This window comes from Betta splendens, chromosome 2, assembly GCF_900634795.4.
Source record: "Betta splendens chromosome 2, fBetSpl5.4, whole genome shotgun sequence".
Lineage (NCBI taxonomy): Eukaryota > Metazoa > Chordata > Actinopteri > Anabantiformes > Osphronemidae > Betta > Betta splendens.
Window position 1 is genome coordinate 1,516,558 of NC_040882.2, and position 15,992 is coordinate 1,532,549.

At 43.6% G+C, this 15,992-nt stretch overlaps 1 long non-coding RNA gene across 1 annotated transcript; it reads right to left on the reverse strand.

The window, feature by feature from the left end:
- Nucleotides 1-10,238: 10,238 nt before the first annotated feature.
- Nucleotides 10,239-11,190, reverse strand: LOC114849867 (uncharacterized). The gene is made up of 4 exons (XR_003784718.3): nucleotides 11,032-11,190; nucleotides 10,799-10,874; nucleotides 10,599-10,721; nucleotides 10,239-10,454 (listed from the first exon to the last, which is right to left on the reverse strand). It is a non-coding gene; the product is annotated as an uncharacterized LOC114849867 (long non-coding RNA).
- Nucleotides 11,191-15,992: the final 4,802 nt, after the last annotated feature.

Sequence of the window (15,992 nt, forward strand, 5' to 3'; positions counted from 1 at the left end):
AACAGTTCACCGTAGCCTTGTTCGCTGAGCTGCAGTTACTAGCATCAACGTGTCTGCACTGCTAAAGTTTGTTTGTTTGCAGCGGTAAAACTAAAATGTTCCCACATCAAACACAAGGCTCAAAAGGGTTCTGACCAGTTAGAGACTGTTATTACAAACATGCTCCCACAGCTAATTGGCCTGATGAAGGAAGCTGTGCCAATTAGGTTAACGAGCCGTCGTTGTTGTTGTGCAGCCAAGAAAACAAATGCTTCAAACTTGTTTTCATTGGAAAATAAAAGCATTGTACTCACAGGCTTGATCTGATTATCACTGAGGCCAATGAAAGTTATTCCATTTTCTGTCACAATAACACGTTTAAAAATCACCTCTACCAGTTACATACAGACACCTCTTAAAACACAAATATGGTTTTACTGAATAACAAACAACAAACTGTACATTTAAACTATTACTGAGACTTGAAAAAAACTTTGTTACAATTTTGATTTGTTTTGTGTTCAGATTCCGACAATCCAGATGTTGTTGGATTTGTCGTTAAAACGACCAAAGCTGCTTTAAAGTGTTTACAGCTTCAGCAGAAGAAAAAAGAACCAGCAACAACTTGTCTCCAGCATCTCTGCACCCCGAGAGCCGTAAATCACATGATTTCACCATAAAAGACTTTATTGACTTTTTATACCAACACTCCGCCTGTATAACTGAGAAGGTGGTCACTTTGTGAAAGCTGTCTTAAACAAAAAAACAGAGGTTATTATCCTTAATATATATAACTGGTGTTGATATATATATATATATATATATATATATATATATATATATATATAGGAGCCAAACACCAACTCCTGGTAGACAGAACAGTCGTCCAAGACTGCAGAATGCGACACACCAACCTGTGCACAGCCTGGATCGACTACAAGAAAGCCTATGACTCAATGCCACACACATGGATCACTGAATGCTTGGAGCTGTACAACATCAACAGAACTCTAAGGGCCTTCATTGCAAACTCGATGAGGTTGTGGAGAACCACCCTTGAAGCCAATGGGAAGCCACTTGCCCAAGTATCCATCAAATGTGGCATATACCAAGGAGATGCACTGTCCCCACTGCTGTTCTGCATAGGTCTGAACCCCCTCAGCCAAATAATAAACAAGACTGGCTACGGATACCGACTCCGGAACGGGGCCACCATAAGTCACCTCCTCTACATGGATGACATCAAGCTGTACGCCAAGAGTGAGCGAGACATCGACTCGCTGATCCACACCACCAGGATCTACAGCTCGGACATCGGGATGTCATTCGGACTCGAGAAATGTGGGAGGATGGTGACAAAGAGAGGCAAGGTAATCCACACAGAAGGGGTCTCACTCCCAGAAGGAACAATAGCAGACATTGAGGACAATTACAAGTACCTTGGAATACCACAGGCAAACGGCAACCTTGAACAGGCAACAAGGAATGCGGCAACAGCCAAATACCTCCAACGAGTAAGGCAAGTCCTAAGAAGCCAGCTCAATGGCAAGAACAAATCCCGGGCAATAAACAGCTACGCTCTGCCAGTGATCAGATACCCTGCAGGAATAATAAGGTGGCCAAAGGAAGAGATACAGACCACAGATGTTAAGACACGAAAGCTCCTCACCATGCACGGAGGGTTCCACCCCAAATCCAGCACCCTGAGACTGTACGCTAGCCGCAAGGAAGGAGGCCGAGGACTAGTGAGCGTGAGAGCCACTATCCAGGATGAAACATCCAAGATCCATAAGTACATCAAGGATAAGGCCCCGACAGATGACATGCTGAGTGAATGTCTCAGGCAGTGGAGAACAGAGGATGAGATGCTGGAAGAGGGACCATCATGGGAGGACAAGCCCTTGCACGGGATGTACCACCGGAACATAACTGAAGTGGCTGATCTCAACAAATCCTACCAATGGCTTGAAAGGGCTGGGCTGAAGGACAGCACAGAGGCACTCATCCTGGCTGCACATGAGCAGGCCCTGAGCACCAGAGCCATAGAGGCCCAGATCTACCACACCAGACAAGACCCAAGGTGTAGACTGTGCAAAGAGGCCCCAGAGACGGTCCAGCACATAACTGCAGGGTGTAAGATGCTGGCAGGCAAAGCATACATGGAACGCCATAACCAAGTGGCTGGCATAGTATACAGGAACATCTGCGCGGAGTATGGACTGGAAACCCCAAGGTCAAAGTGGGAAACACCTCCCAAGGTGGTAGAGAACGAGCGAGCCAAGATCCTGTGGGACTTCCAGATCCAGACTGACAGAATGGTAATGGCGAACCAACCAGACATTGTGGTGGTGGATAAAGAGCAGAGGAAAGCCGTAGTGGTGGATGTGGCAATACCAAGCGATGGCAACATCAGGAAAAAGGAACATGAGAACTAGAGAAATACCAAGGGCTCAGAGAAGAACTGGAGAAGGCTTGGAAGGTGAAGGCCACAGTGGTGCCTGTGGTGATCGGAGCACTAGGGGCTGTGACCCCCAAACTGGAGGAGTGGCTACGACAGATCCCTGGAAAAACATCCGAAATCTCAGTCCAGAAAAGTGCAGTCCTAGGAACAGCAAGGATACTGCGCAGAACCCTCAAGCTCCCTGGCCTCTGGTAGAGGACCCGAGCTTGGAAAGTGGATGAGACCACCCGCGGAGGGTGAGAATAGAGTGTTTTTTTATATATATATTATATATATAATATAAGTGTGTTTGTGGCTGCTCTAAAAGACGTGATGCTGGGCTGCTTGGTCTGTCTTATCAGACAGTTCAGTTTGAACTGAAGCACAGCTTCAGGTTCAGTCATCAACAAAATTTAACATGTTTTACAGTATGCATAAAATCTTATTAAAAATCAAGTCATTCTTCCACCTGTAGCCTTCATGGGTCGTGCCATCATTCTGCAGAAGGGTTGCTTCTTATCTATTACTCACCCAGTCCTGGTTAGTCGGACCTTCAAGCGTGTTGTTCTCTGAGACTGGTTCTCTGAGTGACAGACTGCTGTGACAAGTAACACATTCCTTATGCACAGCTTCCGGCCATACCTCCCTTCACGCGCAGGACATGATGGTGAGCTCATTGGTGAGCACATCCCTGGGTGTCTGAGGAACCATGATCCACTACACTACTTCAGCAGGTGACTTCCTGTTCTCTTTCTAGAATGTTTGGGGATGAAATGGTCTGAACCAAGTCACATTTGTAAATAGTGTCCCTGTAGGTCTGTAAACAGACAGAGGGAGACTGAGTGTGTGTCATCATTTGTAGCTCTACGAACCAAAGAGGTTCTGGCCGGCTTGGCTGAGCCAGAACCCGCTTTGCACCTGCATTATATCACGGTGATGAGGACTGAAGCCAGAAGAGAAAACCCAGCAGTGCTTATGTAACCGGCTCTGGAGGGGAAAATCGCTCCCAGTGCACAATGGTGCCTTTGTGTAACCTCAGGCCTCGACACAGACAGGAAAACGTTTTACATGCTTTATTATTCTTCTGCTCAAACTGCAACACTCCATCTTAACCCTTTAACGTCAATCCTCCGAGTTCTTGAAGGCTATTAATGTGAAAAGAGGCGAATGTTGACCTTTCATTGACCCATGACTGATTAGTGTGAGGACCAGCTGTTAACCTCTGGAAGCCTCTGACTTTAGCTCATATTTTAGTTTCAGCAGCAGGCTTGATCTGCTCAAAATGAAATCATTCTCTAAATTCTTTGGAGCAAATCTAAGATACATTTAGAAACTCATGTCTTACAAACCTAAGTGTCCCTTAAGTTTTCAGCTAGAGCGGCACAAAGCAATTCGTCTGTGTTTAAGAAACTGATGTGGATCCAAACTCTCCAGCTTCAGGCTACCAACAGTCGTTTGTGTGGAGTCTAAATATTTGAGCTTCAACTACTGTATCTGCTTTCACTTACTGGACTTCAGCCTTGATAACTCCTGACTCCGCTGAGGTTCTACTGACGCTGGTAGTCGCAGGCTTCACATACTGTTTGACATGGACTCAGAGCTTTGTTGTAAATGAATTGGTTCTTAGCTTATTAAATAAAGTCTAGACAAAGCGACAGATGGAGTCACGTGATACTATAATAAAGGCGACATGTGAATCTGCAGAGCTTTAACCAAACTTCTAACTGCCCATAATTGCAGCAGCTTCTCTTCCTTCTTCTTGCTACTGTAGCTGTCAGGTGGTATCACCATCCAGTCGCAGGACGTGTCTCAGGTGGGTAATGAGGTAATTACCAGAGTGACTGCTTGGCTGAATGGACTCCCAGAGACACGTGCAGGAGCCCGGCCTGAGCGTGTGCTGCCTCAGGTCGGAGGGACTCGGATCAAATGGCTGCTGGGACACTTCTGAACACAAAGAGCTCCTCAGTGTTTGAAGCCGCTGGGAAACTGGCACAGACATCAGGGAAATGATGAGCAAACAGTCTGAGTTCAAGTCAAATGAGTGACACTTCATTAGGAACATGGAGTCTCTCTTTCTCTAGTTTTCATACTCACTGCTGCAACATTTCCCCCATCTGAAACCAGTTAAGGTTGATCTCATCTGATCTTCTTCATCATTTTATTGACATCTGTCCTATTTTCTTTGTTTGAGGTGTAGTGTTGATCTTCAAGAATACTTTTTTGTTTAGTTTTTTCCCCCACAGCTGAGAGTAAAGCTTAAACCTATTCATGTGTGAACCAGTACTAACTTATGATGATTTATGATGTTTGTGTTGGTTCCTCAGTAGCAGTAGTAGTTTTGTACCACTGTTCATTTTATATTGTAGATGGAGACAGGAAATATCTGTAGGGTGACAGAGCAGTGACTTAAATTTGTACCATTAAAGCTGTAAACTATAAATTCAACAAAACAAATTTTAATCTGGACTTTCCAAAACCTCAAATTCAACAGATCAACTGAATATTTCAACATTAATCCTATGGAGCTACTGTACACACGTGACCACAGACCATATGGTTTAACAGTGTGAGCGTTTGTTCCACTCTATGATAACCAGGCCCAAAACCCAGAGGACAGATCCATCAGGTCTAAGATTGTCTGTGTTTGTGTTCGCCCCATGTTTCTTATGTCCTTGTGGTACTGGAGGCCTCACAGACCTCCTGAGATATGAACCAAGAGAACAAGGCCTCGGTTCAAACCTGTCCTATTGAAAAGGGCCCAATAAAAGCTGTTTGATGCCTAACTCGAAGTTAGACCATGACATTTCAGAGGACACTTAAAGTCGTATGCTGCCTAATCAAACGTGTGGTTCTGGGCTGTGGTACCGTCATGCTGTCAATCACAGGTTCTGGCTCCATGAATGCTCCTTTATATGGATGCTACATCCAACGCTCCCATTACACTCTGTTCCTGTGCTCAAGCTCTTCAGCTGCTGCAGTGATTTGGAAAGTGCTTGCAGATGTCGCCTGTGAGGCCAGCGCCACCATGTCAGCTCCCCCACTTGGAATGTCTCTGGTTTGGAGAGCAGCGCGGCGGCTGGCTGGGTTTCATGCCAGCCTCCAGGCAGAACAGGGTCTGAGAGGCCCAAAGAGGAGGAAGGCTTCAGCCAGCGAGAGCCAAGGTGAAAAAAGGAAATCCCCAAACTACCAGCATTTCTTAGTTAATGCCTTAAAGCTTTACGTTAGCTCATGTGAACTAATGCTACGTTTAGTTTGTCGGCTTTAAAGCTCAAAAGAAACAACCTGCAACATGAAGGTTGTGAGGGATCTGTGGGTGTGAGGGCGTCTGCCACCATCCTTCACTGGCACTGAGGTTCTGCTCCTCATGCAGATGTGTTCGCCCAAACACCTCCCGTGGAACCTTTACCAGGTCCTACGTGTAACCCTGAGCCGTCCACCAGATGTCGCTGCTGAGCGCTGAGGGACACCGTCAGTGAATCAGCTACAACCGCTGCTGTTGAATACTTATAATAACACATCACAGTCAGGACCTGCTCCAGCTGCTGTGGAGCCTGGTTTGTTTCATTGGGAAAGGAGCTAAAATTCAACCTCCAGCCAACGTCATACAGTATAGTAAGCTAAGACACACATGTTAGAGAACAATTAATTTGGTGCCTTGAGCCCATGGACCTTTAGTCAGCTTGACTGTGCTGCTCCCCATTCTATCCTTTGTGGTGGTGTTTAGATCCACAGAGTGTTTCTGTCCCACCTCCAGTGAAGCTGCTGTGGAACCTGTCTCTTAGCAACCCCTCCTTCAGCAGTGCTGCTAGAGCTTCTTCACAGTCTGGACATATTACTTTGCATTCAGAGTTTGGTTTGGTGTTGGAGTTTTTCCTCTTCACTGTTGATATTTAATAAAAGTAAGGTTTCTGTTTAGTTTTCTGACAAGTTTGGAACTATGTAAAGTGCATCAGTAAACCGAACTGAACTGAGTTTAATCAAATGAATGGTTGTAGCTCGTTGAGACACCTCGCTGCAGTAGGAACTGGACACACATTCATCTGTTTGCTTTTTATTAAGTAGCTTTGGCCTCAGGAGCACTTCCTAAATATCCAGCAGAAGCATTAAACATCAATAACAGAAAGTGCGTTTAAACATGTTCCTGATGATTTCAGTTGCAGCGATCTGTCTTGCACATGTACACGGTATACCCTTGAGTGCCCTTCAGAATAAAGGCGTCGGATTCCTTCATGCATCTCCTGAAGTAGGAGAACCCTGCAGGAAACAGATTCAAATAAAAGACGTGAAATGATATGAAATGAGTTTCACCATGAGCTTTAGCCACATTTAGAGTTGCAGAACTCACTCTGAAGAAACGAGTAGGTCACAGAGACGCAGACGTCTTCAGGTCTCTGGCAGGTCTCCACTGTGCTGAAGCAGCTGCCTCCAGTTGGCGGTGGAATACAGCGATTACACTTCAGAGCCATCGCTGAAAAGCATTAAATAGGGTCAGTGTGAGTCAGCACCGATGCTCCACAATATCCTGGGATCAGACTTACTGCTGCTGATGCAGACGACCAGGAGGAAGACGACCAGCTGGAAGCTTTTCATTTTTCACCTCGGATTCTGTGAGCATTTAAACCACACCTGTCATATACTGTAATATCAAGGTGGATCCACACATTCCCCCGCTGCTGCACTAACACTCTGACTTCCCAGGCGTCACATACAGTAGGAAATGCAGAAGTAGTCACATGTATAATTACCTGCTTTGGTTTTGCTTTGTAGGTTTGTAGATCTCTACTGTAGTCAGGTTTTTCCTGAGCCCTTTATAGTCTGCCCAGTATGATTGCTCAACTGGGGGAATTCCAGTTGCATCATGTATGTACAGTAAAAGGTTGTGTGACTTCCTCTCAGTCAAACAATGACTCTCCTTGTACAGCCTGAGTAGGTGTAGGAGTAGGTGTGTACAGTAGGTGACATTACGTGAACCTGAAGTAATGGGATAATGTTGTGACTATTAGTGGGTGTGTAGTGGAACACAACAACAGAGTTGTAATGATATTATGATACTATTATGATCCACTAATAATACTAACACCAGTAAAACCTAGGCTGGAGCCCGATCAGAAAAGTGTCCTCGTCTCCGTGTTGTTTTCAGAGCAGGACTGAGTAAAGACGAGACTTGGCTCAAAAAACAACAATGTAAACTGCTAAAGGCAGGAAGCTGAATCCACCTCAGATCTATACAGCAAGATGGAGCTGTAAACAGCACATGTAGTGGATGCTCCTAGAGTTTTGTGTGGGTACATTTTTTTTGGTTCTGTCCAACAGCTAAATGGCGTATTGTGATGGACAGTTTTGCTTTTACAAGAGGAGTATATAATATATATATATATATATATATATATATATATATATATATATATATATATATATATATATATATATATACACTCTTCTTGATGGTTTATTTAATGTTTTATTTCGTCAATCCTAAATGTGTGATGTTGCTTTGTTGGTGGAGTTTTTGCTTTCATAATTAAAAAACAACTGCTTTACTGTGGTTTACCTTAAAAATTAATACTAATGCCAATAATAGTGTTTGAATGTGCACATACTCATACAAACGTATACATAAATCACATACATACTGTACACATATGCATCGTTTTACATATTCTCATACTACTTAATAATAGCCATGACGTACAGCATCACAATTTCCATATTTACACATTATTGATAATGGTAGTGAAGTATCAGTAATACTTACTTACAGTTAGGTTTAGAAAGCAAGGTTACAAGGTTAGTAAAGCTGTACAGTAGCTTAACATTGTTCACCCAAGGGGTGAGGCAGATGTTGGTGCATGAACAGTGCCACAAATCCAGGGTGATGGGAGGAGCTCGGCCACTACAGCCAGCCAAACGAGTGTAGGGAAGAAACCCAGCAGCCAGAAGCCCACGCACCTTCCAGGATTCAGGCAGGTGTTGTGACCCAAACTGCCCACACAGAACCCCCCAGGCATCCCATGAGAACCAGGGGCAAATACTCCCCCCATGGGAGGGTCGGCCTGAAAGAGTGGAGGCCGAGGACCCACAGCCCATAGGCAGCCCGCCACGAGATGTCCCCGCACCCAGAGTGGGGCCCACCCTCAGTCCACCACCCCCCATGAGCGGAGCGGGGCCGACCCTATCGGCCCAACCATGTCCCCTGGCACCACATCGGTGGAGGCCGGCAGAAAAGAGACCACCCATGCAGCACACATTTATAAACACAGTTATAAACTTACAGTAGTTATGTGGGAAGCTGGAAGGTTTTACAGCTGACAGACTGTCAGATAGCTGTAGTTATAGATTGACAGCATTTTGGTCAGATACGACCATTTTCTGCTTCACTTCTCCACCATACTGTAAAGATTTGACTTTGTGTTTTATTTATTTTATTTATTTCATGTTCATCTACAGTAGCTGCTGTTTTCAGGTCTTGAAGCTTTCCTAATAACCTGCTAACATTGGTTGCGTCATTTGTTTGGTGTCAAAGGTCAGCATTTGTTGTCACACTTGCATCAAAACAGACTTCCCCATGACCTGTCAAACTGGTGACGCCAGAAGAAGACCAGTTGACACGACGTGTGTCATGTGAGAGTCAGTTTCCAACTGACGGCAGCTGAACACCAGCTACGCTCCTTCTTACAGTAGCTGCTGATGAGGAAACACTGAGGTGTTCAGCTGATTCCTGACTGTGACGTTGTGATTGTTCCTTTTCTGACACTCTGGTTTTGTCTCAGTGTCAATTGTGTAACAATCTCCTCCACACTGAAAGATGGCTACTCTTGTCTGAGCATTTTTTGTGTGTGAAAAAAAAAAATTCCCCACTCGCCCCTTACTTGGAGTGGTCTGGGACCTTGAGGGTCCTGCGCAGTATCTTAGCTGTTTGTGGGACTGCACTCTTCTGGACAGAGGTCTCAGATGTTGTTCCTGGTATCTGCTGGAGCCACTCGCCCAGCTTGGGAGTTACAGCCCGTTATCACCACAGGTACCACTTGTTGGGTACTTGTTGGGACTGCTCCCTTTTGGGGGTCCTTCAGGTTCAGGACTGTTCAGCCTACCGTTAACCATTCAGGGTGGGTTCCAACCACTAGTAGTCTGTTCTTTTGTGCAGCCAGGCGCTCATGGAGTGATGCCAGTAAATCACCTACCTAAACGAACAGCGGGGGAGACTTCAGCAGACTGAATTGGATGTAGCGTGTGGGAGAAGTATAAACAAAAGTAAGGCAATCTAACAAATGCCATAGCTAAGTGGTTAGCTACAAGCCGCAGGCTGATTAGTGTTGGAAGATATTGGTCTGAGGAACGTTAATAGAATCGAATGAAACGAATGACGGCACTTGTGAGCCTCCTTTACATGAAGAATACATGAGTTGTATGAAAAGGAAAGGACCCCAGTATAAAATCGACGGCGTTACAACGTGCACAAAGTTGTTACTAAATGCTTCTCATATTAATGCGTTAATCGCGATTAATGGCAGAGATGTGTGTATCTTCTTCGTTTGTTTATGGGCTCTTTGCAATTTTCTACCTGTCTGCTTTGCACCCATGTGGGACAGTTCACAATCTTGCACTGTTGTTGGCAATGCGCAGCCATGACATTGCTCATCCATACATTTTCTACCGCTTAGTTGCATGTGGGGTCTGGACCAGTTGACACGGTCCAGCCTGTCCCTATTCCCAGCTGATGTGGAGGAAAAGCTGACAGAGAGGAGCAACTGCTCTCTTTTCCTGAATTCATTGTTTACAACAGTTTCTGTTGGATGTCATGTCACACACAAGATTTGTCCTTGTCTTAGCATAATGTTTTATTAAATAGGAAAGTCAGGTGTCATCACATCACATCACATACAGTAATACAAGGTGGTTTTGTTTGTTCATAAAGTTTTTGCCTCTCTGCCTCAGTTGCAACGATGAGTGGAGCAGGTTTGGACTCTGAAGCTTGGATTGGCTCTTAGAAGGCTGATTTCGGATTTCCCCATGCATCTTTTGAAATATGAGAAGACTGCAGTAAAAAGAACAGTAAACATGGTGAATCGGGTATTTATTTACACTAAGACAAATAATCTAAGTGTGTTTAAAAACTTTACTAAGCGTTAAATAAAATTTTAATAAAAGCATAGCAATAAATCAAATGTGGATGACTTACTGTTATTAAAGGAATAGGTGGCGAAGCCGCAGACGTGGGCAGCTCTACGGCAGGTGACCACCGTGTCCAAGCACAGACCCCCCACCGACGCCGGGACGCAGTGGTTGCACTGCAGCGCTGAAACTGGAGCACGGCTCATGGTTAGTGCTGATGACACACAATGGAGCAAAGACACCTGAACTTTAGGTTATTGGACTCACTGCTGCTGATGTAGAGAACCAGGAGAACTAGAAGAAACAGGGTTTTCATCGTCCACCACTGCAGAGCTGATCCACACTGACAAACAAACAAATGAATGACATTCATAAAAGTAATCAAGTCTGAAAATTTATCACTACGCATTCAATGAGTTCCCTTTGTCTTTATCTTTCTACTCTTCCTCAGCTCATGAATATCTCTAATTTGCATTGATATACAGTATTATGGGTCTTACCTCAGGACCCGTACGGCTCCTCTTGCATCAAGTCTTTAGGCTCAGTTCTTTTTATTCTGGGCAGTCCATGACCTCAGTAAGTGGGCCTACCAGGTGAGTGGCCTCTAAACAATGTGCCGTCAGATTGTGTAACCGATTAGACTAAGAACTCACAATGACTAATACAGAAACAGGTAACTTCAACCTGTTCACAGGAGATGTCAACATAACTAATTCATTGCTGTTGTGACAACAGGTCCAAACTGGTTTAGTCAGACTAGAATCCTCACTCCCTAACTCTAACTCCAACATATAATAACATAAGGTTTGTTTGTTTATTTTTCAACAATGGAAAAAACAAATAAAGACACAAAGTCTCTAGCTTGATTTGTCTGTCTACAATAATTAGATTTAGATATACACTACTGTTCAAAAGTTTGGGGTATCCCAGACAATTTTGTGTTTTTCATTAAATGTCACACTTTTTTTTCACATCATGAGTTGTAAAATGAATCAAAAATATAGCCTAATTGAAAAGGTTAAAAATAAAAATTTGTATTTGAAATAATATTTTTTTAAATTATTTTATTTATTTATTTTTTATATTTATTTTTATTTTTTCTTTGCTCTCGTCAAAGAATCCTCTATTTGCAGCAATTACAGGATTGCAGATTTTTGGCATTCTGGATGTTTTGTTGATGACTTATTGAGGTAATCTGGTAATCTGGGCCTTCTGACGCAATGAGCAGACACATTGTACCATTACTACACTGCAGTGACAGTTGCTGGAAATGGGCCTCTAAACACCGAAGTAAATATTGCAGCAAAAATCAGACATTTGCAGCTAGAATAGTCATTTACCACATTAGTGATGTAACCAGTGTATTTCTGAATCGTTCATTGAAAATAAAAAGTGCCTTTCTGTCAGAAATAAGGATATTTCTAAGTGACCCCAAACTTTTCAACGGTACTTTACTGTAAGTGAGCTTAGAGGAGTCAGGTTAACCTCAAAACAATGAGGTAAGGTGAAACATTAAATGACATCACATCCCAGCAAAAGTCACAAGAGCGAAATTGACTTGACTTGAAATGACTCTAACCTAGGTTGGAAATAGCAAAAGACACAAGTCATGACGTCTGACCTCCAGTACAGATAAGAGTCCACACGGCCCCGGGGGGCAGCTTCCCTGGGGGACAAGTCAGATGCTGATGAATGAGATCGCATTTCAAGTAACAGATGCATTTTTTAATTTATTTCCTGTTCTGTGAAATCGGTCACACCCAATACTGGAAACCTCTCTGCATGTCTGGCCTCAGGCCAAAGCTTCTAAACCTTTTATTGGGAATGTTTTCTCTATCCTTTATTATTATTGTGTGTGTTTTACATAATCTTTTGTTAAGTTATATATTAATGCTGAAAGTGATGACACTGTTGGATGTACAGTATGGATCTAGAAGCAGTTTGTAATGACAAAGCTCTGACTTTATGCATTAATCAAACTAATTAAACTAATTTAAAATGTGCCAACCCAACTCTCACACCACACTCAAATAGACGTGATCCGAAGCCAAATATCATTTAGTTTTCTGTCACATTATGTACAGCAGTTAGTTGGTCTGAATGCACATGTGTGGTCGGCTTTTATTCAAAGTGTGACCTGTATTAATGTTTTAAACCTAATGAACCGACGAAGGATCAGAGGAAACAACGTAGACCTACAGTACAGTATGTTGGAAACCACGCACCTCAGTCACACTCCCTACTGTATGTTTGTTACTTTCTTCATCTCATACAATGAACCCAGGTAATGTGGAGTCTGACCTGCAAAGGAAGAACACAGGAAGCTGCACTGTCAAATCAAAGACACTGACATGAAGCATGTGGACGGCAGCGTCCAACCACAGAATCGGTATTACCAGAACCAAGGCCTGTCTGGGCCTGACTGGAGCTTGCTCCACACACTTTCACTACCCAGTGACACAAATAAGTCTGCACGTTCTGTACATTCTTCAGGTTCTTTTCAGGCTGAGGTGCAAGGCTGTGTAGAATGACTTGTTTTCCAAATACAATTTTTTTAATACCTGTTGCAAATAAATAGACGTTGTCATGTGCAGTACCTTATTTCTGTTACCATCATCAACAGGTAACATTCGCTGCTGTTTGAAGCAAGCTCGGTGTTCTGTCCAGCACGTGAACCAACCTTCCTGCCTCCTGTTAGGTGAAACCGATAGATTGAAAAAGAACATTTCACCATGTTATGTAATAGATGCTAAGCGCCTGTGACAGGAAGGGCACTGATCAGAGGCCCACCCGAGGACTGTGTTTCTCTTTAAGCTCCCACTTAGCCAGGTCCAAATAGTTTCCAGTCACTGGGATCAGATCAGTCCGGTCAGAACCTAGATAAGGTCTAAAGGAACGTCTTCAGTCCTGCTGCAGACGCTCTGACTTCACCTTTGGCACTGCGTCCTAGACATGATGCACTTTCACAGCACTGGTTTTCTGTGCATCTCTGATTATCTTCCTGACGACAGCAAACATTTCAGGTTTTATCATCCTCCAGTACCAGGAAACCTGTAGAGCACGTGTCGAGTTCCGGTCTTCAGGGCCACTGTCCCTGCTGGTTTTCCAGCTCACCTGGTCATGGCAATCAGTAGGTAGGAGCTGGGGCACGGAGAGGTGAAAAACCAGCAGGGCAGCGGCCCCCATCGGCATCAGTTTGACCGACTTTGACCTGCACATGTTGTAACACAGGTATAGTCTGGCTATATATTGTGTATCGCGTCACTTCCGGTTACTAAGGTTTGCTGCCGCTTTGTGTGTATGGCGTTACACTGCACTCTTTTCTAAATACTATTACCTTATAGTTAGTAGTGACTGCTAAGAGTCGCATAACAAGCTTGTAACACTCAGGCATCATTTCTTTTCATTAAACGTCCTGCTAATCTTCACAGTTATCTAGTGTTTTCTCTGCTAGCGTAGCAGCTAACTTACTTTCCTGCTATGGCTTCCTCTCCCTCTCCTTCTCGCTCTGTTTGGTGCTTGTGTGTCTTATGTTTAGCTTATCCTCTGCCTCCTTTAGTGATGGTTATGGTATATGTAATTAGTGTACGCTAGTTGCAGGTTTGCAGCTGAGATTGTTAGACTTAGAGTCTCTGCTAGCAGTCCATGAGCAGGCCCCTGGCAGCTGGGTCATGACTGGGTGGCAGCTTGTTAGAAACGTAGCTTTAGACAGGCGCCCACGATTCACCACCAAGCACTTCACGTTTCAACCAGCTTTTCCCCACTTAGTGACACACCTGCTGACAAACATACTATGATCACTGGTGACTTCAGTTTGTTAACGACAAATCCTTCATAAAGAGGATTGATTACCTTTGGAAGGGTTTTGTGTTTAGTCCAATACTGTTCAGTCTATACATGTCTCTAGGTAATATTATTAGGAAGCATTCTACAAATTTCCATTGTTATGCAAATGATATCCAGCTATACTGTACAGTATATGTCTTTGGAACCAAATGAAACAGATCAACTAGTAAAAATTCAAAGTTGTTTAAAAACACCAAATCCTGGATTTCCCAAAACTAAATTGAGATAAAAACGAAATTCTTATCGTTGGGCCTAAAAATCACAGTGAGACACTATTGAGTCTGATAGCCACCCTGGATGGCATAACATTAGCTTCAGATTCTACTGTGAGGAACCTTGGTGTCATCTTTGAATAGGATCTCTCCTTTACATCATACATTAAACAAATCTCCAGAACCAGCTCCTTGAAAAGCATAATTCAAAATGAGTTCTGACAGGACTTAGAAAGAGAGATCACCGAGCTGCCTGTGAAATGTAGGATAGAATTTAAAAATCTAGAAAAAGAAAAAGTGTTTTCTTCTATCTCTTCTGTCCAATAACCTCCCATCATTGTTCTACAGTATGTTCAACTAACCTTGTCTCTTTCTCTCCAGAAGTTGTGCTTCTCCCCCCCCAGCTTATCCCACAGCCCTCACACATGCCCAGTTTAACTGGCGTCAGTCCCACTAACTGGGACAGTCTCCAGCACCACATGTCTTTCTGACCAGAAACAGATTAAGGTAGTGTTTGGTTTTATGCCAAACCCCACAGCAGAGGCTGATTAACTCAGAGGCACCCATGATGACAAATTAACTAAAACCTAACCAACGTCACAACACACAGACACCTGTAAAGCACAGCCACACGCTGGAGAACCAACAACAAACATGTAGTGGAGTGTGAACCCACACAGATCCATTATTCATTAAATAAAGCTATGGTTGGATCAGTGTAAAGTACAGAGGAATCAGCACACAGTCCCCTGATCACGAAATACTCTGGAACCACCAGTAGAGCAGCACTGAGAGAGAAGCATAGGGAGCCACAAGGTCTGGAAGAGAAGGTGGAGCTGATCATTAGGCGTTCTCTTAGATTTAACAAGACAGAGAAGCTGATGGAGGGGAAACGTGATCTCTGTTGTAACTGCAGACAGATGCTTCCATTGGCCACGTCTTCTATTAGTCAAAGCATCACTGAACCCACCGCTCATCGTCTGTTTACTGTTGCATCACAGGAAAGGACCTAAAATAAGTCAGACTACCACCTAAACCACGTATAATATCAGAATTTAGTTTGAAAGGCACTTCCTTCGTTTGTCTTTTGTCAATTGTTTTTCATCTTAGGGTTAAATTCCCAAAAAAGTCTGATTCTGTTTGACAGTTTTCTTTGTGCGTGTTGACAAAACTTTCCATCAGTTAAAGATTCAAAGTGTAGAAAGGAATCTGTGCCCAGAATGAGCTTTTACTGCCTCCATCTTTAAAATTTCTTGGTTTTGGTCAAACGCCTTCACAGACATGTTTTTTTTTTTTGTTGAGACTCTTCTCTCTCTCCCTCTGAAATAAGTCCCTGTTACTGAAAACAGGTTTCATCACAGCTGAGGACAAACAACAAACTAATCATATTAAAGAGATGATTG